The sequence below is a fragment of the Ochotona princeps genome, chromosome 10 (assembly GCF_030435755.1).
Source record: "Ochotona princeps isolate mOchPri1 chromosome 10, mOchPri1.hap1, whole genome shotgun sequence".
Classification (NCBI taxonomy): domain Eukaryota; kingdom Metazoa; phylum Chordata; class Mammalia; order Lagomorpha; family Ochotonidae; genus Ochotona; species Ochotona princeps.
In genome coordinates this window covers 15,055,966-15,082,993 of record NC_080841.1, presented here as the reverse complement: position 1 = coordinate 15,082,993, position 27,028 = coordinate 15,055,966, and the positions used below count along the sequence as shown (strand labels likewise).

The 27,028-nt window shown below is 57.2% G+C and overlaps 1 protein-coding gene across 8 annotated transcripts in view; it reads right to left on the bottom strand.

The window, feature by feature from the left end:
• Positions 1-24,569, bottom strand: part of SOX13 (SRY-box transcription factor 13) — a 37,400-nt gene extending 12,831 nt beyond the window's left edge. For all 8 annotated transcript variants that reach the window (XM_058669052.1, XM_004578735.2, XM_058669053.1 and 5 more), the window contains exon 1: positions 24,036-24,569. The gene's annotated coding sequence lies outside the window, so the exon portion shown is untranslated. The remainder of the gene's footprint in view (positions 1-24,035) is intronic.
• Positions 24,570-27,028: the final 2,459 nt, after the last annotated feature.

Here is a 27,028-nt window from a genome sequence, read left to right as displayed (position 1 = left end):
CTGAAGTCAGAAGCCCTGAACTCCACCCAGATCCCCCACATGGGTGGCAGAAACCCATGTATTAAACTCATCATCCACTGCCTCCCCAGGTGCACTGGCAGGAAACTGGATTGGAAGTGGAGCAGCTGGGACTCAAACCCAGGCCTCTAATATGAGATGTGGCATCCCAAGCAGGCCTCTCTCTTCTAGATTATTTCTAATGTCCCACACAGCATAGCTGCCCTGTAGAAAGCTACATTCCCTGGCTTAGGGAATAAGGGCAATTCTGTACCTGCTGAGTACACGCTGTCACTGGGTCTAGTTTTACTCCATGGGCATGGGACCCACTGGGGTACAGAGGCAGCTGGGTAGACATAAGGCCTGCCAAATGCTGCCTAAGATGTGTGCCCTGTGTGGTCACAGCACCCAGCACCAAGAGCACACACTTGGCATTTTGGAGGCAGTAACTCTGTGTGCTGTTACCACATGAGGTCAGCACAGCTATTCCACTTGATTCCACCCACAGAACCCATCAGACTAATTCTGCTGTCCACCCAACTTTCAGCATGGAACTCAGGCCAGGCACTGCAGAGTGACCCTGAGAATGTCGGCCCCACCCCACTTAGAGGAAAAGAGGGGGTCTTCAACTACCACAGTGAGGAGGAGAGTTGATGGGGGTGGTTCCTGGAGTGCCTCTTGGAGGAGGTGGCTCAGCCCTTCCCTTCTGTGGCTTGGGAGGGGCAGGAGCCAGACTCCCACCCCCAGGGTAAGGACAGGGGTGGAGGGCTGGGGAGACAGGGAGGGGGTATTATCCTGAAGCTGAGAGCAGCAATTACATAACCAACCAACCCCGGCTCAAGCTGTGAATTAATCAAACCGCTGAAAATAAAACCTTCCTCTCAGGAACTTCAGACAAAAGAAATGAAAACAACCAGGCTGGCTGGAAAATAAAAGGCAGCAGCCCTGAAAGGGGGACAAAGGAAGCCAGACAATAGGGTGCTGGACAAAAGCAATAAAGCCAAAGGAAGTGTGACAGCCACACAATGCGGCCTGCGGGCTTCTGATCCAAGGCTGCTGCGCACGGCCTCGTCCCACACCCACCGGGCCGCGGGCCACCGGCTCGGGTCCTGAACACTCCCTCCTCCGGTTCAGCCCCAGCTCCACAGCCTTCACAGCTCCCACCTCCAAACTCTTCTTCCCACCGAGGCCCCAGACCTCCCTGGTGGCAGCCGCGGGGAGCACGGGCGTCTGTCCACCTCCAGCCCAGGGGGAGACCAAGGGGAAGGCTCACCCACCGCAAGAAGCCCCAGGGACAGGCCTTGACCCTCTGCTTCCTCACCACAAGGTTGGAATGGCAGCGTTTGAGATGGGCCTGGTTGGAGGAAACGCTGATCAGGAAAATCCCCCACACCTGTTTCTTGCCACACTTTGCTAAGTACCTGCCTCGACCTCCCGCGCCTCCCTCTCCACCTCCCCACCCGCCCCCCCCGCACCCTCATCCCCGGGCTCTCCAGCAGACAGGGCATCTTCTGTCTGCCCTGTGCCCGGGTTTGTCCAGCAGGTACTGTGGGGGAGCTTGCCAGCCTTGAGCACAGCACCAGGCACAAAGGAAACATGGGGCACCTGGTGACCACCAGATAACCCTGCCAGACTCTGAGCCCAGATGAGGGGCCTACCATTGGCACGGCCGCCTGACTCAGCTGCAGGCACTGGGCACAGGTCCCATTTGTGGAGGGAGGGGTGACAGCTCAGCTCATGGGCACCTCTTTTGCTGCCCTCCCTGCTTTGTCTAGCACAGGCCTGTTTGAAAAGAGTAGCCCTTCCAAGCCACCCTGCCCACACCCTGCCTAGGACCACGGGCCCTACATCTCTCCGGGGAGAGGGGGCCGGTCTCTGCATCCCAACCTTGCAGAAATAGGAGGGGGAGGAACAGTCACCTGGAGGAAGTGGGAGTAGTTGGGAAGGGGTCCCTGTGCGGTCACCCTGCAGCCCTGTGTCCAGCACTGGTTGCTCACCCCTGCAGGCTTTGTCTGAAAAGCAAGGATACTGGGGAAGGTCAAGAGGACAAACTCACAGACCACGAGGTCCCTGGGCAGGGGCTCTGGCAAAGCACGCAAGCTGCCACTTGGGATGCCAGCATCCTGTGTATGAGAACTGGTTCCATTTCAGATCCAGCTTCCTTCTAAATGCACACCTAGGAGGCAGCAGATGATGGCTGGGTCGCTGGGCCCCCGTCACCAACAAAGGACACCTAGATGGGCTTCCCCGGGTATTTTGAGGGACACAGGCAACTGGAATCCTCCTCCCCACATGTCATTCTGCCTTTCAAATATATAAACCTTTTTTATTTGAAAGGCAAAATTACAGAGAGATCTTCCATTTGCTGGCTCACTCCTCAAATGGGCAGCTAAGTAGCAACAGCCAGAGCTGGGCCAGTGCAAAGCAAGGACCTTCTGAGGTTCCCTCATGGGCACAAGAGGCAGACTCCCTCTTCTATTGCCTTCCCAGGCCACTAGCAGAGAGCTGGGTTGGAAGTGGAGTAGCCAGAATCGCACAGCACTGCTGCGGGATGCTGGTGCCACAGAAGAAGGATTAATTTGAGACGCAATAGCACTGGTCCCTACCACCTCCAGACTCATGTGAACCCAGGTGAGTAAACTAACCCTCAGTCTCCTCATCCACAGAGTGGGCACAGTAACCCACCTCACAGGGGTCCATGAAGCTCCACAGGGACCGGGAGGTGCCGAGAGGGCTCAGACACACTTGATCTCCAAATCCCAACATGAAGAGGTGGACTTCCGCCCAGACTCTCTAAGGTGCACCTGCTTTACAGGTTCACTGGCATCTTGCACCTGACCTTCAAACGCCTTATCTTGGCTGGTAATGATACTCCCACCTGCTGGATTTCTCTCTGACTCACCAGGGAGCCTAGCCGGAGCATCTTGGAGGCAGCACAGTGCCTGGCACATCCAAGCTGCTTAATAAGCATTTGTACAATGAGAGAAGGGACCAGGAGCAGACATGGGGCCTAGCAGGGGGGACAGCCATCTTCATCATCACCAACATTATCAGACAAATGCTGCTCCTGGCATTTGCAGGCTCCCACCTGTGGCACCTATAGTGCCCTAAACCTGCCCCCAGTTTCCCCTCTTACTCCCCAGCCCCCTGCCTCCTCCAGCTGCATTATACCCCTATCTGAAGCCCCAAGTCCCCGTCTAGAGGTCAGCCTGCCAGCTCTCACCCCCCTGCAGCCCCCAGGCACAAAGTGTTCTAGCAGGCCCTGCCTCCTGGCTCAGGTCCAACCTTACCGGTATTTTACAGAGAAACTGAGTTCCAGCAAAGGTCAGCTGGGGAGGGTAGAGTTAGAGGAGCTTTTCACAGCAGGTGGAGGATATGAGCAGGTACCCCCCACCCCGTGACCTGCCCTCCCCCAAGCCTCAAGCATCCCTCCAGGTGACAGGCGCCTAAGGACGGAGCTCCATCCTCACCCTTGGTGGGCTGAGCCTATAGTCTCTGACGTGGTACCTGCTAGGTCCTGGAGCCCCTAAATCTTGCGTCTAAGATGGGGTACAGAGAGACACCTGCCTTGCCCAAGGCCAGTGCTCAAAGCACCACCAGGTGCCACAAAGCTAAAGGCAGGTGCATTCTCTCTCTCTGAGCCCGACCTTCACCTGCCCATGGGCGCACACTCACTCACTGAGCCCCTCTACTCTTAAATCATGGGCCACTGCCTCAACACTGCTGGATACACAATGACAGGAGCCCCTACTAATTCCAGCCTAACCCCTCCTAGCCTCAATCCTCTCCTCCCCAACACTGAGATGTAAGTGAAGACAGATAAGCCCCAGTCATCACAGCACAATGGTGGCTCAGGTCCACCAGTGCAAGCAGGGAGGCCCTCAGGGAGGACCGCTGGGCACGTAAGGAACCCCCTCCACTGCCACTGTTACCTCCCCGGCAAGCCTGCCCAGAATGGACTGCGCAAGGAGGTGTGGCCTGGAACATGATCCCAAACTGGGCGGGACAGGGCTCTGAGTCTCCTGGGAATGTCACTTCCTCCCAAAGCCCCAGAGAGTCCCAGAGCCCCAGGCTGCTCTGAACAATGGCCCAAGGCGTGGGTGCCCAGAACGGTGCCCCGGTGCCACATCCTGCCATTCTTCTCACAGGCCGCACCCTGCCACCCTTCCTGGCTACGCCCGATCCTATCACTAATGTTTATTCAGAGCTGGGAGCTAGGCTGGCTGCGGGTTCCAGAGCTTCTCTGGAGTCACCCTCATGGCTTCCAGCCTGGCGGGGAGGAGGAGGGAGGCACGCCTATCAGAATCGGCTTGACTGGGTCTGATCTAGCCCAGGAGGGGAACCACACCAACCCTCCCACTCCCAAGGCTATTTGCAGATGGGCCAAGATGACATTCACCTTGTAGACACAGCAGCAGACAGCAGCTGGGACAAGGAGACTCCTCCCAGACCACAGGTAGGAAGGAAGGAGGGCCCAGGGAGGACTCAGCTGCTCCCGCCTGGGCCTCGGCCTCTAAAGCTGTCAGGATAGAAACAGCTCCAAAGGGCTGCTGGGGTAGCCAGCACCATGGGCATCTCCTAAGGTCCACAGGCACTCCGTGCCCCTCTGTTGCAAGGAGGCAGGTGTCAACCCCCCACCCCCACCTCCACCTCCACCTCCAGCCTTGGTGTCTCAAGGATCAGATCTAAGCCTGGAGCCAAAAACAGGGAGTGAGCCTGGCCTCCCCCACCTTCAGAGGCAATGCCCAACCTAGCCTGGACCAGGGAGGAGGGTCTGAGCCCAGCCCATCCTCCCCTGACCTGTTACAGGAAACGGACCAGCAGTGATTGACAACCCACTGCCCCCACCCTCAGGATTCCAAATGTTTCTGAATTAAGTCCATGGCCAAGGCAAAAATCAGCCAGAAGAAAGCAAAGCTTGTGGGGGAAAGAGCCCATCTTTAGACCTCAGCTTCCAACACCTGCTCTGTGATCAGACGAGTCAGCTAGCAGCCGGTGCCCTGGAACAGCAACTTGGGCCAACCCCTGCAACACAGGCATCCCGTGTGCATGCCAGTTCCAGTTCCCAGGTTCCACTTCCTATCTAGCTCTGTGCTAAAAAGCAGCAGAAAATGCCCAAAGTGTTTGGTTCCTGCCGCCGGTGTGGGAAACCTGGACAAAGCTCTTGGCTCTGGCTCTGGCCTGGCCAGCACTCACCGTTGTGGTCATTTAGGCAGTAAACTAGTAGACAGAAGATAGTGCTGTCTCCATCTCTGGAACTATGCCTTTCAAATTAATCAATCCAAGTGTGGTTACAGGGAAGCAGGGATCCTTCTCCCTTCCAGTGATATGCAGACTGGGTCTCCCATTAAAAATCCTCTTCCTGCCTTATGCTAATGAGCTAGCATACCAGGAAGACCAAGGCTCCACTCCCCACCTCACCCCCGGGGAAGGGAGAGTGAGGGAAGGCCCAAGGATCACCAAAGGACATCAGTCAACACCAAGAGCATGGGGGTTGAGAGCCTGAGAGAGCAGGAAGCCCCAAGCTCCACCCCACCTTGCTCTGTGCTCTGGTCCCTTGTACCCTACGGGATGTCATTTATAAAGAGCATTTCTTAGAACCCCATGAGCGGCTATAGCAAGTCCATCACAACAGATTAAGTGCTGGGCCTCCAGCTCATACATCCACATCTCGGGTCACAGTGCCTGGGTTCCGGTGCTGAACCCTGCTCCCTGCTCACGAAGGCGCACCCCAGGAGACCGCAGGGATGCTTCCACCTCAGTGTCAGCCCAGGCCTAGCCCCCTGCAAGCAGTGGGAGAGTTTTATCTGTCTCTCAGATAAAAACAAAAAAAAGAAAAAAGAAATGCAATGTGAAAAGAGGGGGTCAGGAGACACAGGGAGAACCACCTGGGGCTCACCAAAGGTACCTGAAGCATGTGTGTGGAGAGGCAGTGCTGCGCCCTTGCCCTGGGGACCACAGGCCTGTGAGACTAGCAGGTTCATTCCTCTGTCTGCAGTCCTCCAGCCCCTTCTGAGGGTGAGGCTGGGGATGAGTGGGGTGAGGTGGGGTGGTCTTCTGATGTTATCAGAGAGTGGAGATTCATCATCATGTGCACCTGTGCTTGAAGCCTCAACCTCCCCATCTCTAAATGGGACCATAACACCTGTAGCCTCACCAAGCTCACTGACAGCAAATGTCTGTAAAGAGCCAACCCTGAAGTCAGTCCCTGCCGCCCACACCCTGCCACAGACAGATGAGCTGCAGATCCACACCCAAAGGACAAATGGGCATACCACCCTCTCTGTCTGCCCCATGAAGCTTCCCCACGCTCTCTGGAAGACTACTGCCATCCCCTGTTCTTGCAGTATCCACCCCACGACCCTGGTCTCTCCTCTGGAGTTGGGTACTCAGGCCCCAGGCAATGTAGACAGAGTGAATGAAGGGGGGACAGCTTGGCCCCCCACATGCCATGGTGCCGTCGCTTCCCTTCCCTTCCCTTCCCTGCTGACAAGCACAAGTGCTGCAGGACTCACAGGCCCCCTCTTTCCTCAGTGGGGAGCTCTGACTGCCCCCTGTGGTCCCCTAGACTGGAGAGGTGACTACAGACAGGCTGAAGGATGACAGACCATAGTATAGCTCCCCTAGGCTGGACAGCAGTCATCCTATGCCAGGATTCCCTCCCTCCCCAGTGTCAGGGAGTCTACCCAGCCCACGTGGACTGCACCATGGGAACACAAGTTGACCCTGGAGCAGGCCCAGAAACCCCAGCTGGTTTCCTTGACTGGCTACCATCCTCGGCTCTCTCGTCCTGCCCCGTGACGATGATGGTTTTGTATTTCATTTCAGGAGGAGGAAGGATGAGGCACGACCTCTTCATACAAACTGCTCATCTTCCCTATAGGATGCAGCACCTTGGAACTGCTTAGCACAGAGCCAGGTGCACAGCAGACTGGGGCTCCGTGTTCTTGCTGCAGGTGACTGAGGGCAGGAAGGAAGGCGTCAGTAAAGGCAGAACAGGTGCCGAACACATGACTGGAGGTGGCAGATGCCAGCCACTGACAACCGGCTGAGCTGCACCAATGTGCAAAACTGTCACCCCATGGGCCAAGCTGTGAGCTGGACCATCAAGCACAGAACTCGACTCCCACCCAGACAACAGCCAAGCTCAACACAGCCTGCCAGGGGCCATCCACAGTGCTCCAGACCTTCTAGTTTCATCATCAGACCAGGGAAAATGGTTACTACTCCCTGGGAGCTGCAGGTGGCTGGGCCACTGCCCAAAGTCATGGCCAGGGAATAGTGACCAAGAACCTGAATCCACAGACTGAAGGATGAGTCCCTTCATTGAAATGCCAGATGACACCAGCTTCTCTTCCACCTGTCACAAGGGTGGCGGGAGTCACCTGCCTCTCACACAGCTCTCTCCTCTGGGTGGCCAGTGATGTTCTCACGCTGAGGGTCAAGGGTCCTGGTGCAGTTGAGGTAAGGCGCTCCAGAGGGCACAAGGCTGACTGGGCCCTGACCTGCCACATGCTTCCGATGTCTTTGTTTTCCTGCCAGTCCTCCATGCCACCTGCTCCCAGCCGCCACCCCTGACCCTTCAGCAGCAAGGTGCAGAGAGCTGCATGCTTGTGACACATGTACCCAAGGCACAGCCTCAGTCTTATCTGCTAAAACAGGAGAGCAGTGTGTGCTCACGGCAGAAAATCTGCAAAGTTTAAAATCGCCTAAGGAGGAAGAAGAAGGCATCCCTTTCCCAGCAAGCTGGAGGGGGCCACTGACAACCATGTGGCAGCTTCCTGTCAACCCTCCTCTTCCAGGTTTTCTTTCCCATTGTTGAGCAGAACATGAAAAGCAAGAAAGTAGAGTGAGCATTTAGTGGGTGAGATACCAATTTAGATGCATGGATCCAATAGCAGAGTACCTGGGTCTTATACCCAGCCCTGGCTCCCAATTCCAGCTACCTGCGAAGCAACAACGAGGCTCCAGCAGCTGGATCCCTGCCACCCCAGAGGAGACCCGGACTCCTGGTCATTATTGGTACTTGAGGAGTGAGAAAGCAGAGTTTGGGTTTTTTTTTCCCCTTTCTCAGCCTCTCCAACAACAACAACAACAACAAAAGATTTATTTATTTTTAATTGGAAAGTCAGCTTTACAGAGAGGAGAGACAGAGAGAAAGATCTTCCATCCACTGATTCATTCCCCAAATGGCTGCGATGGCTGGAGCTGAGTCAACCTAAAAATAGGAGCCAAGGGCTTCTTTCGGGTTTCCCACATAAGTACGTGGTCCCAAATGCTTTGAGCCATCCTTCACTACTTTCCCAGGCCACAAGCAGGCTGCTGAATAGGAAGAGGAGCAGCTAGGATATGAACAGGTGCCCATATGGGATCCTAGTGCTTGGAGGTAGATGATTAGCCAATTGAGCCATTGTGCTGGGGTCTCAAATCGAAGAAAAAAAAATTAGAGAGAAAAAAAATAATGTAGACACCATACTAAGACTGTGATGCTGAGACGGTAAGATGGTATGGCCACTGTGGAGAACAGCAAGGTGGCTCCCGGGAAACTTAACCCTAAACCTGCCCTAGGACCCGGCAATCCCAGTTCTGTGTGGGAACCCAGATGGAAGGGAGCATCTTGAGGTGCTCTCTGTTCACTCACCCAGCCAAGAGATGGAAATGGCCAGTTGTCCACCAAGAGACGAATGAATCAATGAGATGTGTTTATTGTGTGCACGTGCATGCACACATACAGAGAAGGCGTGAGTACAATCAGCTGACCAGGAACAAATCCTGCCACCAGCTATGACACAGACGATGCCTGGGGACACCTGGCATTCTGCCAAGGGAGATGAGCTGAGACAGAAGGACAGCCGCTGCCCCATGCGAGCCACCAAGGTCCTCAGACCAAGGTCAGGCACAGAAACAGGTAGTGGGAGAAAGCAGCCGGGGACCGGGAGAGGTTGTTTTAGCGAGTGCAGAGTTCCAGGGCAGGACTCTTGACTCCCGTGGGTGGGTGAGTGGGGTGACTGCTGCATGACACAGTGACCACACAGACCATCTTGAGCTGCACGCTATAAATTGGTTAGAATGCTTTCCATTGCATGCGCTCTAACACAGTACCCTTTATAATGGACAGCAGGAAACCACGAGTAATCTACAGGTGTGTGGAACCCTTCACAGATAAGAGCAAAACAAAGGGTGTGCGAGGAGGAAGGGGCCTGAAGAGGAAGGGGGCAACGCAGCAGGGCTGCAGCCTGGCTGGCCCAGCAGAGCCAGGCTCACAGGACTGTAATCACCAGCCAAACTCAAGTATCTAGGCTGTGCCCTGCAAAAATTCAAGACTTCCACCTGCACAAGAGAGACAAAGGGCACTGATGGGCCCTCAGCAGGGAGTATGATGGACCTCAGGGGCAAGAAGCCAGAGAAAGAGGTGCCATCTTCCGTTAAAAACCGGTGCTGTGGTGCACAGACCGGAAGCAGGCAGCCCACATCAGAGCGCTGGTTGGAATCCAGCTGCTCTGCTTCCCACCCAGCTCTCTGCTATGCACTTGGGAAAGCAGCAGAGGATGGCCCAAAGTGCTTGGACCCCTGCACTCACATGGGAGTCCCGGATGGAGTTCCTGGCTCCTGCTTTGACCTCTCCCAGTCCTAGCTGTCTGCCAGCATCTAGGGAATAAACCAGCAGATGGACAATCTCCCTCTTCCTAAACATACAAATCTTTCTAAAAAAAAAAAAAAAATCCCTTGGCTTTTCACGGTCTTCCCAGATGGCCCCAGGTGGTGGGCGCCTGGCTCCTGGAGGTGCTCTGGTCCAGTCCCTCCCAGAGGGGAGTGCAGCACAACTCCCCACCCCAGGGCGGGGGTGCAGGGGAGGCTCCACCAGAGGGCCCAGACCCTGGTTTCTGTGGCCATCTCCCCTTGGAGGCATGGCTGGCCTGCCCTAATCCCACCGGCCCTCTTGTGCACAGAGGCTGTGGTGGACACCACCCACTGGAGGGGGCCTTGGAGTCTCCCTTGGAGCCAGCAAGGTCTTTGTTCATCTTTATCCTAAGGGGGGGTTGGCGAGGCAGAGGCCTGCCCCAGCCCCCACTGGGCCAGCAGCACTCACTGCCTGCTTCCCCTCCCCCACAGCCTGCAGACCTGACCCAAGGGAAGGGGGGTCAGCTACAGGGTCACCAGAGGCTCCCGGCTCAAACCAGCTCTGCTGCTTTGGAAGAATTTAACCCTCTCCTTCCCTGCAGAGACAAACCACCACAGGGTGGGCCGTGACCCTAGCTCTGCAGCTTGAGGCCATGTGGGGAATTGAACCAGCAGAGGAAAGACATCTCTGCCTTTTAAAGAAAATAAAACAATAAAAAAGGCTGGAATTGAGCTCAAAGACTGCCAGGTGCCAAGTCCAAAACCGTTGCACAGGAGCAGATGGTCAGTACAGGGGGCCAAGACTACTGTTGGACCAACACCCTCGGTGAGCCAGGGTTCTAGTCCTCCCCATCCCGTGTCATCCTCCCTCCCCAGGTGGGTAGCAGGGGACGGTACCAATACCGAATCCCTGTCACACACAAGGAAGGACTCGGACAGAGCTCCTGGCTTTAGTCTGGTCAAGCACAGCATGGCATGGGCATTTGGGGAGTGAACCAGTAGATGGACATTAGCTCGCTCGCTCTCTCTCTCTCTGTCTCTCTCTCTCTGTCTCTCTCTCTCTCTCTCTCTGTCTCTCAAATGAAATGAACATAAAACCATAGCACAGGGGTCTCTGAGAATACAATACTTGCCTTGAACACACCAAACTCCCACTGACCTCCTCTGGTGGCCCATGGGAGCTGGAGCCCAGGGGACAGCCAGCAAGCCCAGCATCATCACCAAGGGTGAAGGAAGAAGCAGCTTTCCAGGAACTAGCACCAGGGAGGTACCCCCAGCACACACACCTGCCCCAGGGACAGCAGTTCCTACCCTGGTGTGAGTCCAGCCTACAGCACATACCTGGGTAAAGCCTCACATGCCAAAACACTAGCCCAACCCAACGTGCTGTGATCAGTCACAAGTGACAGCTCTGAAAACCACAGCCTGGGGATACCAAGTCACAGGGCCAGGGCGATGCAATAGGCCAGTGACCTAGTCACTTTCTGTTGCAACAGAAAACTGTGGGAGGCTGAGGGAGGCACCCCAGGCAGGGATGTATGTTCCCACCTTACCCCAGAGCCCTGGAGGTTCTCCTCCTTGCTCAGGTCAGCCCTAGGGGCCACATTCATAACCCCACAGAGAGGCTGCCCCTCACATAGCCATACACACCCCAGGAGAAGCCTCAACAAACCTTCCACATGAAGGATTTCTCCCTGGCGCCTTCTAAGACTGCAGGCCCCGGGCCTGGCGGCGTGGCCTAGCAGCTAAAGTCCTCGCCTTGAAAGCCCCGGGATCCCATATGGGCGCCGGTTCTAATCCCGGCAGCTCCACTTCCCATCCAGCTCCCTGCTTGTGGCCTGGGAAAGCAGTCGAGGATGGCCCAAAGCTTTGGGACCCTGCACCCACGTGGGAGACCCAGAAGAGGTTCCTGGTTCCCGGCTTCAGATCACTGCAGCACCGGCCGTTATGGTCACTTGGGGAGTGAATCATCGGACGGAAGATCTTCCTCTCTGTCTCTCCTCCTCTGTGTATATCTGGCTGTAATAAAATGAATAAATCTTTAAAAAAAAAAAAAGACTGCAGGCCCCCAAGGCAAGGCCGCTTACATATCCTATTGCCCCACAGGGTTCTCTTAAACTGGAAAGGCCTTTCCAATAAAAATAAATATTAAAAACAAAAAGTACACCCAACCGAAGCCTTCCAAAAGGCATTGGCGAACAGTCGTGGTCTCCATCTCAACCACAGAGGTCAGCTCCCTCCACAGGGACCTGCAGTACAACAAGTAGCCTTGGCTGTTCATCTCTGCCATGCTCCAGGGAGCCCACAGGCCCCGTGGGGCAGACCAACTGATCTCAGGTACCAGGCAGTTCAGCACCATCTGAAGATGGCAAACAGGTCTTTGAATGGACAGCACCAGAAAGGGTTCTGCTGGGACATCTCCGAGGACAATGCCAGGGCCGGAATGAAGCAGCCAGCTATTCTGAAGGTTCTGGGAACATCACAACACCCAACTGTCAATGGAGGTGCCTAGCTCCACAGTCTGGAGGGGTCCCCATCCCAGCAGGGCTCCCCAGGCTAGCACAGAGGACCCCCACATCCCACCCATGTAAGTTGAGGAGGGATCCCAGAAACCTGCTCACACACACAGCTACTCATCCTTTTGGGAACCCCTGCCAGGAGTCTTGAACAAGAAGGTGAAGTGGACCCCAATATCCAGCTGTAGGGGTAAGCGGGCTGGCTGCAGGGCCAGGTGAAAAACACAAATGAGGGTCCCAAGCCTCATCGAGGGAAGCCAGTCCAGGCTCCACCTGCCCTGTGGCACCAGGGCCTTGGGGGATGCTGGCCCCAGAGAAGGAAACTATTTGTCCACATGGAGCAGTCGGCAAAACAAGGTGAAATGGGAAGGACAAGGCCAATGCACTTGAGAAATGCCTTGAGGAGGGAGACTCACCCCCCTGGGAACTGGGAACAGCAAGGAGTGCTGGGAAACATGAGGGCCAGCCTGGCAGAGAGGGGCCAGCCCTGCCCTCTCTGTTCTCTTCCTGGACCTGCCCCTGCCTGCCACGTACAGCCCGTGTCTGTGCAGGTCTATCAGCTGCCCCAATCTCACTGCCAGCCAGGGAAATCCCACCGGGTCAGCACTCCTGAAGACTCGCCATCTCACTCCCACACCACTCTTTCAACAGGGGAGGTCATCCTGCCTCCGCTCCCCCACCCCCATCCCCTTCCCAGGTCCTCTGTCTCAAGAAATACGATTCTGTTGAAGAGCCACTGCCCTGACCCCATTTCACAGATGGGGATCTGGAGCTCAAGATTGGGGGTGTGGGAAGGAAGGACAACAGGCTAAGTGTGGGAGGAATGCCTGCTTTCCAGGGCCATGTGCCATTCAGAAGGCCCTAGCCACTCAGAGCTGGGCACACAGTGCCCACAGCATGGGCCACGGTACCACCCAGTGGACCCTAACTGCGCATCTCTGCCCTGTCCAGCCACCTGCTGTGTTCACCAAGAGCTTGCCTCCAGCACTAGACAACAGAACGTGCTTGGCTGAAGACCCGGATGCAATAAATTGTTAACACCACAACCTCGACCTGAAATCAACATCGCAGTGGCCTGCCTCTTCCTTTCTGTTCCTCTCAGCCTTGACACCGTTTCCTGAAAGGCCTCCTCAGGACTCCGGCCCACCCCACCCATACCCAGCTGCCCCCTGCCTGGGCACAAAAGCCAGCAAGTCCCCAGGAGGGCATCCGGTGAGCCTGTGTTATCAACATGCCCAGTTCTAATTGTGCTTTATTCTCAAAGTACCTTGCTGAGGGTCGCACACCTATGCCTGCACTCCAACACACAGGTGAAAAAGAGGCGGCTGTTGGGGTGGGCCAGCATGTTCCTGTTGACAAGTTGTGGTATCCTCAGTTGGTTCAGTCCTCTGTGCTAACCCCAGGACAATTCCAAGCTGACCCTGCTCCTAGTCACCCACCCCACCACACACGTTTCACAAGGAGAGAAATGGGACAGGAATGAAGATACAGACAAAAGTCCTGAAGCCTGAAGCAGCCACATTTAGAAAGATAACACCCAAAGGCAAATCAGGACAAATGCACACATTCATTCGACCTCCTGGGTTAAGACACCTGCGTGCCCCCAACTGCCCGGGTTCAGTTCCCAGCACCAGCTCCAGCTGCCACCCTCCTGCCAGCGCCCACCCTGATAGGCAGCAGGGATGGCTCCAGGGACTGGGGTTCTGTCCCTACAGGAGAGACCTGGATTTCATTCCTGGCTGCTGGCTCTATCCGCAGCCCAGCAGGAGTGGGCGTCTGGAAACTGAACCAGTGGATGCTCTTTTTTTTCCCCCAGTCTGCCTCTCAAATAACACGCACACAACCAATAATAATAAAAGGCAAATCTGCATGTGCCTGGGGACAGATGATCAAACTGTGTTCAGTGTGTTGGTGATATGGAAATTGGCATGTAAACATGCCCAAGGGCCTGGGGAAAACCAAACCACCCTATTGCACTCACTGGCTTGCTCTCGCTCTGGCAGTCCCCAGGATGACCTGGGATGGTGGGGAGGCATCTGACCACTTGGCTGGGTGGACCCACCCCTATCTCTCAGTATCTCCCTTGGCACTGACTGCTCTCCGGTTCTTGGCTCACCTGGTGGCCATCTGAGACCCAATGGACACTCCCCATGCCAGCCATCTTTGCACAATGACAGGGCAGCTGACCCAGGGGCTCCGAGAGCAGTCACTCAGACGCATTGCATAACCCAAGAGATCCACAGCCAGTGTAACTACAGAAGCCCACGTCTGGGAGCCTCAACACCGTCATCTGTAGAATGGCAGGGTGGGGAGTGAGCAACAGGTGTTCTCACTAGGACTCACTAGGAGTGGCCATGGCAGCCACAGCAAGGCACCAATGCGGGAGGGTGGCAATGCACCTGACTCCACAGCTGAATTCTCAAGCCACAGTAGAAACTGGAATGAGGGCTGCCACCACAGCCTCACCAAACCACTTGCCCGAGGAACCCAGAGGGCAGCATGGGAGTGGGAGGGAAGGCCAAAACGGCTGAAGTATCAGGACTCAAAACCAAGCAGCTTCAATCTGGAGTTTTCTTAATAATCCCCACAGAGCTTTCATTCCACTTACCCCCTATAAACTGAAGAATATTCCAGAGTTGATAAGGCTGAGCTGCTCACAGCTCCCAGGGTGTGAGTGAGTGTGTGTGTGTATGTGTAAACGGTCAGGGACATCAAGAGACCAAAACTGGGCCGTGGCCTAGCGGCTAAAGTCCTCGCCTTGAAAGCCCCGGGATCCCATATGGGTGCCGGTTCTAGTCCCAGCAGCTCCACTTCCCATCCAGCTCCCTGCTTGTGGCCTGGGAAAGCGGTCGAGGACGGCCCAAAGCTTTGGGACCCTGCACCCACGTGGGAGACCCAGAAGAGGTTCCTGGTTCCCGGCTTCAGATCACTGCAGCACCGGCCGTTATGGTCACTTGGGGAGTGAATCATCGGACGGAAGATCTTCCTCTCTGTCTCTCCTCCTCTCTATATGACTTTGTAATAAAATAAATAAATCTTTTAAAAAAAAAAAGAGAGAGAGAGAGACCAAAACTGCTGTGAAACTCCTGGTGTGCCCAGAGGGTCAGGGCCACAGCATCAGTCTCGCCCTCACTGTCCTGGCTTTAGGCACCAACATGCCCCTTCACAACTACCTCCCTGGAAAGCTCTGCCTGCACTCCTACTTCAAACGTGACCCCACTTGGGGCCAGTGTGGTGATGTTGTAGGTAAAGCTACTGTTAGGTGCTAGTTCAAACCCCAGTTGCTCCACTTCTGATCCAGCTCCCTGCTTATGGCCTGGGAAAGCAGCAGATGATAGCTCAAGCCCATGGGCCCCTGTACCCTTGTGGGAGCCTAGGAAGAAACGCCTGGCTCCTGATCAGTTCAGCTCTGGTTGTTGTGACCATTTGGGCAACGAATCAGTGAACAGATCTATCTGTCTCATCATTTTTCTCTTAACTCTGCCTTTCAAATGAAAATACAACATATCATTAACAAGGAAATCCCTTTTTGGTGATCTCAGGCTACCCTGGAGAACCTGCACGTGTCTGGTCAGGCCCTGCGGTAGACTGCAGCTCACTCCCCCGCTACCTCCCTGGCTCTGGTTGGGTTTGAGCCCCTGTCACTCTCTGGGGAACAGGGAGAGCAGTGGGCACCTCTTCCGTCCTTCTTCCACATCAGACATCACTTTCACTTTCATGTTTCATCATTACAACATCCCATGAGCTGTAACCCACAACATCTGGATGAGACAGAAACTCAGACAGGCGATCGGGCTCCTCAGGGCTCAGCCGCCCAGTCCCCAGGGCAGTGGGAGGCACACGGCAGGTACCACGTAACACAGAAGGCCTGTGTTACAAATGGGGCAGAAGAGGGCTGCCCTACATACACACACGCACACACACACCACCAGGGCTCCCTGCTGGCCACCTCACCTGCCATGGCTCCTGCCATCTCGCCCTTCTTCCTGCCCAGAAGCCACAGGTGCTCTTCCCAGTTGCCACCCACTTCTGGCTTCAGTGCCCCAGCAGGGCAGGCCAATCTCTCTCTCCAGCAGAGAAACTGAGTGTCCCAGAGGCCAGGGGGCCAGCAGGGGACCTGCTCACAGGTCCTCTTCCCTCAGACCCTGCACAGGCTGCTTTAACCCCACACCCCCAATCAAGAAATAAATCTCCCAAGGCAGCAAAGTCTACAAGCTTCCCTCTACCACCAGCCCGCCAACCCCTCCCCAACCTGGCCGCTGGCCGGAGAGGAGCAACACCAGGGCCCAGGGATGGGGGTGGGGGGGACAAGGAGCCTTTTGTGTCCACAGAGCTCCTGAGACACCTGTTCTCCCCTCCCACCCAGGCCCGGCCTGTGTGCGGCCTTGTTTCTGCACAGCCCTGGCAGCCAGGCCCGGCCTGCACCCAGCGTGGGGCTCCCGCAGCCCCTGCCAGCACCTGCCCGATGCTGGCAGCCCCAGAGGCCACAGGCCAAGCACAATCAGCCTGCTGTTGACACAGTTGTCGGTCTTCGGGAGGGCTGGGGTGGGGGAGGCTGCACCAGCTAATGCCACCAGCCTGAGTCACTCACAAGGGGCTTTGGCCACCGGCACCCCTGGAAGCTGCTGCCAGGGGCTCGGGGTGTCAAGCCCACATGGCTCGGGCCACACAGACCACCCCAGCTTCTGCGCACTGCACCTGCGGCAGCACACCTGTGTGTTCCCCACATCCTGTGGAGACCCATACCTGTCTTCTAACACTCACCAGTCACTCTTCCCAAGCAACCATGATGTGCCCTGGATCAGGGGTGAGGGTGCCCCACGAGAAGATGTGGGAGCTGGGGGCGGGGGCAGGGGTAGGGTCTGCCCTTACCGCATTCTTTTCCCAACAGATGTCCTCACCATCCTCAAGCCACTATGTCTGTCCTCTTATAGGGAGTCTTCCCCTTCTGCCCAAGCCTGGCTTGGGTGTCCTTCCTGTATGTTTCCTCAAGTACCAGCTCCAGGCATCCGACTTCCACACATACCTGTAGTGTGGCCTCCTGGCCTCGCTGCCCAGCACTGCGCCAGGGAGCTACAGAGCAGATGACCGAATAGCCAACTGACTTCTCTCCATCCGCACAAGCTCATCTTTAAACCATCCCTGGACTAACAAGGCCCGTGGCTGGGAAAGGGCTAACGCACATCTGGGACCACCCGTTAACTCGCCACACACCTAGCTGAGTTCAAATGGAACAACGAGGATCTCCTGGACCATGAAGAACAGGGAGACCCCTGAAGAACACGGGCAGGAAAATGGTGGCCACCACAAAGCAGAGGCCAGGCACAGGTAGACATGTCCTGCCCTGGGCAGAGGGCAGGGGGCAGGTGAGGTAGAACCTTGCCTGCTTCCGGGTCTGCCCTAGGTGAGAGCCCAGCCAGACTCAAATGCAGCAAGACCCACATCACCTGTGACTAAATAGGACACAGCGGCTCCAAAAAAACTCTCCCTACAAAGCACCCAACACACCCATAGGCCCTCATCTCCGGTTCCCCAAGCTCCACCTGCATCAGCGCCCAGAAGAAAGTAATAGCAGTAGCCACGAGAGGGGCACCATGGTGGGGAATATGGGCCTGACGACAGGCAGAGATGGTGGGAGAGAAGAGACCATTCCGAGCAGTCACACAGTCTGCGCGCTGCACCCTTCGCTTGCACTTAAGCATTCATTACCGTTCTCTGGCCGACAGCTGTCGAGTCCACTCCTCAGCAACCAGAAAAGGTCCTGGACTGCCTTGCCTACCTCTCTCCCCAAGCCAAGGTGTGACCCCCTCCTTCCTCTTCTCCAACCTCATTTCTTGTGCTGGTCCCTAGAAGTTTTGGCTTAGGGTACCTAGGTGGTAGAGGTTTTAGCTCAGCTAGGGGACCCACCATGGGTGCTGGGCCCACTCCTCTCCTCCTCCAGGGTAAGAGGGTGGCTGAGCTCTCCATGAGCAGCAGAGAAAGTGAACACACAAGGGAGGGCGGAAGGCCAACCCAGGCGCCCCACCCAGGTAGCCGGGAACTGAAACTCCAGCCTGCTTGGGGCACTGGAGGAAGGAGGCTGGGCAGGAGAGGAGGCTCCTCCCCACTGCACTGCTGGTGAGCTCGGCTCCCAAACCACTCTTGCCTTCCTGACTTTGGCCTGAAGTTTTCCAGGTCTCCCCAAAGTTCCCACAGGCCCCATCTGCTTCCCCAGGGCTGCCACCTGTGTGTGTACACCCTGGAGAACCTGGCCAGCTGCTCCCGGAACCTCCAGTGGCTCTTAATCCATCCCCCCAGTCCCAACGCGGCAGAGCAGGGCCAGGTTGGCTCCTGCAACCCCTCCTCTCACCTGTCACTCCGCTGCTGCCCTCACCCATGCCAAGCCCTATGGGCGCAGCCCTGGCTCCAGAGTCTCCAGTCACACTTGGGTGACTTCAGGCTCCTGCAACAGGGCTTGGGTCTGCCTGAAAGCATGCAGCCCACACACCAGCCCTGGGCGCTGCCCCGGCCACCTGGGGGTCCAGACAAAGGTTCATTCCAGTCCAAAGTCGGATTCCTTCCCACCTAGCCCTAGGCACAGGCCCCCACATCCCAGGGAGCCAGGGTGGGCTCACAGCTCCCCAGTTACTCTTCCAGCGGAACAAACCTGACATCGCCGGCCAGATTCTGGGTTATTCTAAATGCTTTTCCCCTTTCCTGTGATTGGAGGCAACACTGGCTGTTGCATGAAGAAGTAAATAGGTGCCCCAATTTACAAAATAACACTATGATTCAGAGAGAAAAGGGCCTGTGGCTACTCTGTCTGCAGGGCCCTGGCCCAGGACAGGACCTGGTGGGAAGCTGCCCTCTGGTACTGTGCCTGGCAGATCCAGAGCCCAGGGCACCGGCTGTGCCCCACTCAGGCAGCACAGGGTTCCTCTGTCGGGGATGGGGGTGCCAGAGCATGGCCCTCTGGGAGCCATTCTCACCCAGGGCAGTCCTCAGTCCGCACATTCCATCCCGAGCTGGGGGAGGTAAGAAGAGGAGGAGGAAGGAGTCCAACGGCCTCTGGGGCGGATCCCCCAGGGAGCTGCAGGCCTGGCAGGGGCGACAGGACCAAAACCGCAGGGACAGGGAGCCAGAAGTACCCCTGCCCAGCCACCCACTCTCTTCCCTCAGGCTCCTTGCTGGCCCAGGCTGGCCCTAGAAAATACAAGAGAAACTGTAGGGGGCCATACCAGGACCCCTCCCCCAACTCCAGGGCAGTTTGTGGGGCTTTGTGCCAAGGCCATTTAAATGCTAAGGCCCTGGCTGGGGGAGGGCAGTGGCGTGCCTGTGGATACTGTTCCCTCCAGGGGCACATGACTATTCCAGATCTGATGGCTGCCCAGCGACCCAAGGATCTGGGCAGGGAAGGCCATTTCAGTTGGGGGAAGGGTGGCAGCTGGGGAGTCCATCCCAACGCCTGCCTGCCTTCCTCCCCTCTCCCATCTGAGTAGCTCCAGCTCCTGTCCTAGTTCACGCCCTCCCCCACTACCCAGCACATCCCAGCCCCCGGTTCACCCACGACGACCCTGGGAGCAAGCTGGGGACACGCCAGCCTCTCCCCTTCTCCCCCACTGTCCCATCTCTGTGACCAGCCAAGGCCTCCCTGACCTCACCCCTCAGCTCTCCCCAGCAGTGAGGGGTGGTGGTGCTCAGGGCTTGGGGTCCTTGCCTCCAGGGAGCACAGGGGTGCAGGTGGCAGCTCCTGCAAGATGGGGATGCAGAACAGGGCAGACTCACGTGTCTCCTTGGCTTCCTGGCACTGAACAGACCCTCCGAGGAGGGCACCACCACAGACCAGGTGCTCAAAGCATTTGCATCTAAAAAGGATCACAGCCACTCCACCCCCTCAATGGGAAAGGCAGGCGGTGGCCTGCGGGGCTGGCCTTAGCAGCTCTCCCAGTCACCTGCCTGACCGAGGTGAGGAAGGGGCAGTTCAAACTAGGATCCCTGGTTGGGGGTGGGGTGGCAAGGCCCACCACCCAGATCCCAGGGAGGTGGCCAGGGACGGGGCAGCTATCCTCTGGGAGGGCGACGTTTCCCCAGCGGGTGACAGGCACTGTGACAGCCTCCTGGGCTAACACATCCGGGTTCCAGAAAGGGACTAGCCGAGGGTGAGAATGGCGCGGCGAGTTCAGGCAGGAGCCGGCCCTCTTAAGCAAACACAGTACACAAAAATAACTCCCATTCAGAGCGCCACTCGTTGGGGGCCTGGCCGGCCTCCCCAGCACACAGCTCTTTTCACATGCACAGCTTCACCCTTGAATGTGGCTGGGGGCGGGGGCACACCAGCCCAGCTGCCTGGGAGCCACTGCCTACTTCCTGGACACAGATGCAGTACGAGGCAGCACTCTGGAAAGAAGGACTTTGCAGACCCCCCTACACCCATGCCAGGCTCTCAAGGTCAGAACACCTAGCTCCCTGGGGGATGGGGGTGAGGGGAGGTCACAGGTCCAGCCTCCATCCCACAGAGCCCTAGTTTTTCAGAGGGAGCTTCCTGCCATTCCATTGTGCAGATGGGAAAATGGACACGCAGAGAACCTGCTTTAAGGAACCTCTCTGCCAACTCCTTATCTTGTCTCTGAATCTCCTGGTCATCCCAGCCCAAAGCACTGAAACCTGCTCCTTGTGCATTTCTAACGCTGGCACTGCCCACCACAGCTATAGTGTCCTCCTGAGGGAGGCAACAGGGAGACAGTGGGACTCCAGCTCCCAAACAGCCTCCTAAGAAGCCCCCCGCTCCCCGACCCTCTTTAGCCAGCCCCTGGTCTATTCTGAGCCAGTCTTGCTCCCCTGCAAGCCAATCCACCCAGCAGCCAAAGCCATCTCTCTCTCTCTCTCTCTCTAATTTTTTTACAGCCTTCTTTCTTCACGTATAAAAGTAATTCATGAGAGAAGTGGTCATGAGAGAAGTGTGGGGAAATAAACAGAAGATAAAGCAGGAAATAAAAGTCGTCCGTGTGCCCAGCATCCAGAGTCAACCCCTGTGACCACTGCGAGGCACCCTCCTGGCCTTCTTTCTGTATCTGTCACCAACGGGCATGTGCACACTTGGGATTCTCTCAATGAATCACACAGTGGCCTTAGATCCTGCCTCCTCTCTCCTTTTCAGAAATTATTTCCTAGGACAGAAGCCATTCCGAGCTAATTACAAGCTTTGGTTCCTCCATCCAGTTTATACCCGCATGAGGTTTTACACTGGGAACAAATATAAGGGTCCACATCGCATCCCAAGGTCACCGCCGCCCTTCCCTACGGCACCTAAGGCCACCGCCTCTTACGCACCAAGTAATCTTGCAGAACCATCTATCACATCGCATCACTGACCAATGGCTTCCCATCCCCTGCACTAAAAACCCTAACCAGTCCTACTGGGTGGGTGCGGCCACACCAGGGCCTGACCGCCTGGGATTTCTCCCCAGCAGCCTGTGTTGTGGCCTCGGGGCTCTACCTAGAGAGCCCCCCTGCAATGCTGTCCCCTCCCTAACACAGGCCCCTCCCAACCCCCCCAGCGCCACACACTCCCTGGGTTGTCTCTAAGCACCAAGCAGGGGCGGACAGCACTAGGATTACTTCACTTCCTGGGCTTCTACTCCCCATTAGAAAGACAACCGCTAGACCACTGGGGTGCCACCTGTCTGTCTCTCCATCCATAGTCACACTACATAGCACAGGGCCGGGCACACGAGGGCTGCTCAGGGATGAACATGCGGGTCATCAGGCAAAGTTGCCCCCTTGCAGAAACTCCAAGCACCAAAACCCAGCCCCAGGGCGGGGGTTAGAGGATCAGCTGAAGGAGCACAGGGCTGGGCAGGGACAGGGCAGCCCATCCTACAGGTGCATCTGCAGGGTCCACAATCAATTTCTGGCACTTGGGACACAACCCAACCCTTGCTCCCCACTTACCCCAAATCCTACAACCAGTCTAGAGCAGCCGCAACCAGCAGACACCACCCAGGGAGAGCGACTGGTAGGTGTTTCTCCAGGAACAGCCCGGCCGGTCCCACCTGCTACTTTCCCCAGGGGGAGGCCCAGACACCTGGCTGTGGAAACCCCACCACCCCAGAGACGCAAATGCACACCCAATCTGCAGCCAGCAGCCACCCAGCCGGACACTTCCTTCCGGGATCTGACTTCCACCCGAGCCACTTGCAGCTGGGCCTTGAGAGTGATTTTTGACAATGAGGAAAGGCAACAGTGAAGCACTTTCACAAAATCCAAGGGCGAGAGGAAGGAAAAGACTATGCAGTAGGAAGTAGACAAGAAGTGCGCGATGTGACTTCTCCCCTCCCCTAGCAGAATGGACACCTATCCTACCCGAGGGGGCACAATGCCCAAACGCTCTGAGCTCAGCCACAGGTGCACCTGTGTGTGCAAGGCATCACGTGAACACTACAACTTCAGGACAGCTCCGCAAGGTCAGTACTGGGCTCACTAACCCCGCTGACCGGGAAATGGAGGGACGGAGCCCAGAGTTACAAAGTCAGCAGCAGCAGCTGGAATGCAACTCGGATTCCTTGCACTGTACCTGGCTCTCACTGGGCTCAGCAAGCGGTTTCCCATTTTACGGCTCCAGCTCTGAGAAACAGCCCCCCTCACGCGTCACTCTACAGCAGGCTCATATCCTGCCCACTGGACCCCCTACCATGGGGCGGGGAGGTAAGCCTTGAGGAGAAGTCTGGGCACTGGCCCGCACTCACATCACCCATGGGAGGGACTGAGACCTCGCAGATGTTGTGTCCAAGCACCCGGGCTTGGCAATTCACAAGGAGCATGGTGAGCGCCAGGGGTTCTGCAAAAGCCACCCTGAGCAGCCGCGACTTCCCTGGCAGCGCGCTCCGCGCCAAAGAGCCTTGCCCGGAAATTCCCACCAAACCCAAGCAAACTTCCCAGGAAAACTACGGCTTCCTCCAAGCTCCTGTCACGAAGGCGGTTGCCAAGCGCGCCGGCCGAGTGCTCAAAGCTGCCGCGGGGGCGGAATGGTAGCGCGAGCGCCCCGAGTCCTCCCGGAAAGGTCCAGGGACTGAACTTGCATGTCCACTACCCGCCCGGCCGGCTCACGGCCCCTCCCGGGACTCCCGCAGCCTGGTGTTAGTCTTCCCCCAGGCGCAGCTCGGAGGTAGCCCAGCTCCTCCTGCGGGACGCGGGCGGCACACACGTGTGCACGGCGTGCGCGGGTGTGTGTGTGTGTGTGTTTACGTCCGGAACGTGCGGGGCGCGACAACAATGGCGAGCGGCCAAACGCCGCGCGGCCCCTCTGTGTCCGCTGCCTCTGGATGCGATTTACTCCTCCAGGGGATGGGGAGAAATGCTTGCCCTCACTGTGGCCGGCCGGAGGTGGGGGGGCTAGAGGAAGCCACTGTGGGGGCGGGGGTGGAACCCGAGCGGCGCGGGCAGAAAACAAACAGGAGGCGGCGCCCAGCAGCTCCGCCGGAAAATAAACCTGGAACCTGGGGAGGGGTGAACGGCGAGTCCCCAGCGCCCACCCACCCGAGGACCAGAGCTATGCGACCCGATCCCCAAACCGGGGCGCGCCCACGTCGCCCCCGACGCGCAGGATCCGGGCTGGCCAGAAAGACCCAAGGCAGCAGGATAGGCAAGAGACGGACGTGGAGGGGGGCCGCCAGCAGGGCTCGCGTGGCGCGCGCCCGTGAAGCCACCCACGGCTTTGGGGGCGCCACCCCTCTCCACCAGAAACTGGGTCCGCTGGCGTTGTCGGGGACAGGTGAGGGTCTGTCCCCGCTCGGAAAACTTTGCCGAGGAAAAGAACTCGGAGGGAAGAGAGCCGGCGCGTGCCGGGGTCCGTGGGGGCGTCAGTGTCAAACTTGGGAGGGTATGGGAGGAGAGGGGCGCGACGGCGCGCTAGGGCGCACTTACTACTCCGCCGGGCGCTGGGCTCGCGGCTCCTGCTCCCGCTGCGGGCGGTCCTCGCGGCTGGCAGCCTGGGCTGGGCGCTCACATACCCCGGCGACGCGGCCGGCGGGCGGGCCGGGCTGGGAGGGGGCACGCCCCCGCCGTCGGCAAGGAATCGCTCCCGCCCCGCAGCCACCCCGGGTCTGCGCACCCCACGCTGGGGCCGCCGTCCCGGGCAGCGATCTGTGTTCCGGCCGGGCGGCGCCCTCCGCCGGGCCAGGCCGCTCTCTGCACTCTGCCCTCTGCCCCGGCTCGCTGCCGTCTCCCCGCCTTCCGCGGCCGCGCTCCGGGACCGCCCGGACGCTGCGCCCGGCCCGCTCGGCTGGCTGCGGCTCCGCGCCTCGGATCGGGCCTCCGGAGCTAGCCCCTGCACTCGGGGTGCAGTACCCCCAGGCTCGCCAACCCCGCGTCCGGCTCCTGGAGCCGCGCTCGCACACTTAAGTTCCGAGCCGGGACTGAAGCAGGGCGCTCGCTGCTCGCTGCTGCGAGGCCACTCGACAGCCTCGGAGGAGAAAGAGGGAGACCGAGAGCGGGCGGGGAGGGGGAGGAGGGAAGGAGGGAGGGTGGGGAGACGCGAGAGGAGGGAGGGCCGGAGAGTTTCCTCCTCCTGCCTGCCGCCGGGTCCGGCCAGGCATCAGCAGCTGGAAGCCTCGCTGGGACCGGCTGAGCCTGGGTTGCCGGGTGAGCGGGCACGCGCGCGTGCGCGAGTGGAGCAGTCGGCGGTAAAGTTTGGGGTGGAGAAGGCAGAAGGGAGCAGGTGGATCCTGCTTGCTGTCGCAGCTCAGGCCCTAAGGCGGGTGCAGGGGATCTTAGGTCGGCGCGGGTGACAAATCAGCCTAACCCTCTGCTTGCAATGTCGGCATCCGGTTCAAGTCTTGCTGCTCCATTTCCCGATCCAGCTCCCTGCTTATTACTTGGGAAAGCAGCCAAGGATGGCTCAAGTCCTTGAGCCCCTGCACCCAAATGGGAGAACCGGAAGAAGCTCCTGGCTCCGAATCAGCTCAGCTCCAGCCGTTCTTGTGGCTGTTTGAGGAGTAAACTAGCAGATGGAAAGATCTCTTAACTTTTTTACTTTCAAGTTAAACAAATAAATCTTAAGGAAGAAAAAAGCCCAGCACCAACCTGGATCTGAGGTTTACAAAAACCCTGAATCTGATTCTCCTTTAGGAAACTATTCCACCTGCAGTTGTGCAGCTTCCTGCCGTCGCAGAGGCCCAGGCCACTCCCTAGGTCCGCCACGTGCAGTCTCCTGGGCAAGTCCTGTGTTCTCCCCAGCCCTGTTTTCTTGCAGTTAGCTGGCAACATATGGTAATATTTAACATCCACCATATGCCAGGCCTGTGTGGATGGGTGCTGAGGATGCCAGGATCAGCTGGGCTCTTCCTACATTCTTCTTGGTGGGGAGGAATGGGGACACACAACTCCAGGTGTGTGCACCTGTAGACCAGGCACGGGGAGTTGCGGGGACCACCACCAGGGGCACCAGGTTGGAAATTAGCCTACCTGAACCGAGTCTGGGAGGACCGGGGACAACGGCCGGGAACTGCACCTGTCCCCGTTCCTTGGTGTGAGTGGCCAGCGTGGTGGTTAGGATGCCTCCCAAGGCCTCCTTTGGCCTAATACAGGCTTTGGGTTCCAGCCTGAGTTTCCGATCCTCCGGGCGTCTTCCTTAATGGCCATGTCTGGGTCAAGTGTTCTGGAAGTCCCAGTGCGAGGTGCTGTGGTTCCCATTTGCTACCACTTGCCTCCCTCTATCCCATAACCGTGAACTCCACACATGGGGACAGTGGTGTGGCTGGTGCCCTCCCTGAGCCTGTTCAGGACATGGCCACCTGCAGGCCCCAATTAAGCACATTTTAATTGATTGGTAAATTGAAGAGAAAGGACAGTGGGTTTTTTTTTTTTTTAGTTTATTTTTATTTTTGATGATGTTTACGTAGTTGACCAGAGTGGGAAGGACCAAGGGTCAGGGGAAAGTGGGTGAGACCATTGTTTCCAAATATTCTTTTTCTTTCTCCTTAATTTTGGGGAAATGGGCAGATGAAGGGAGAAGCCACACCCAGCCTCCCAACTGCCTCAGTACCTGGGGATGGGGAACAGCCACCTGCTGTCATCCCGGGATCCTCAATGTGGAGCATGCTCTCAGGATTCTGCTCAAGTGGTTTCGATAGTTCTGAAATGCTGTCCATCTTACTGGATAAGGAAATCCTTCTAAGGCCCATTGCCTGAGACAGTCCACCTCAGTCTCCATTCACCCAGACACTTGCTGTCAATGCTTGGACATGGTAGTTGATCAATTCATTCTGCTATCTCTCCTCCACTATGATACTAGATGTTCCCTGCAGGCCCCAATAGACTGCCATATCCTCCACGTGCCTCTGGGCATGCCGTCCACTGCTCCGTCTTTCCCACTGAGGAGGCCCAGTTCTGACACATGCAGTCTACGGTTAGTCCACCAATCCTGCAGTTCTCCTCACGGTTGGAATTCTGAGTGTAGCAGTTCAGTTGGGAGAATCCCCAAACAGACCTGACTGTTATGTGTGCTTGTCAATATGGGATCCGGCTCTGTCTGTCACCCATATCAACCTACATACACACTGGAGTTGCAATTACTGGATCAGTTTTGTCTCCAGCCCCATCTCTTACACAATCCAGTGACTACTGTAGCCCAGATCTACCTAGCCCACTACATATTCAGCTCTCACATACACCAGCAGGAGTTGCAACCAGTTAGAGTGATCCCGACTATCCCCCACCAGGCCCAACCCCAGCCCTGGTTCCTGTGCCTGCCAGTCTGTGCATCAGACTAGTCCAGTCCGTTCGGCTTTCATACATATCAATGGGCATTGGAGCCTAGTTCAACCCAATCGACCCCACTAACCAGCCCACATCATGCCAGCGGGTGCAACTGCCTGTCTAGCCAGGCCCTCCCTCAGCCATGGTTCTCATGCTTACCA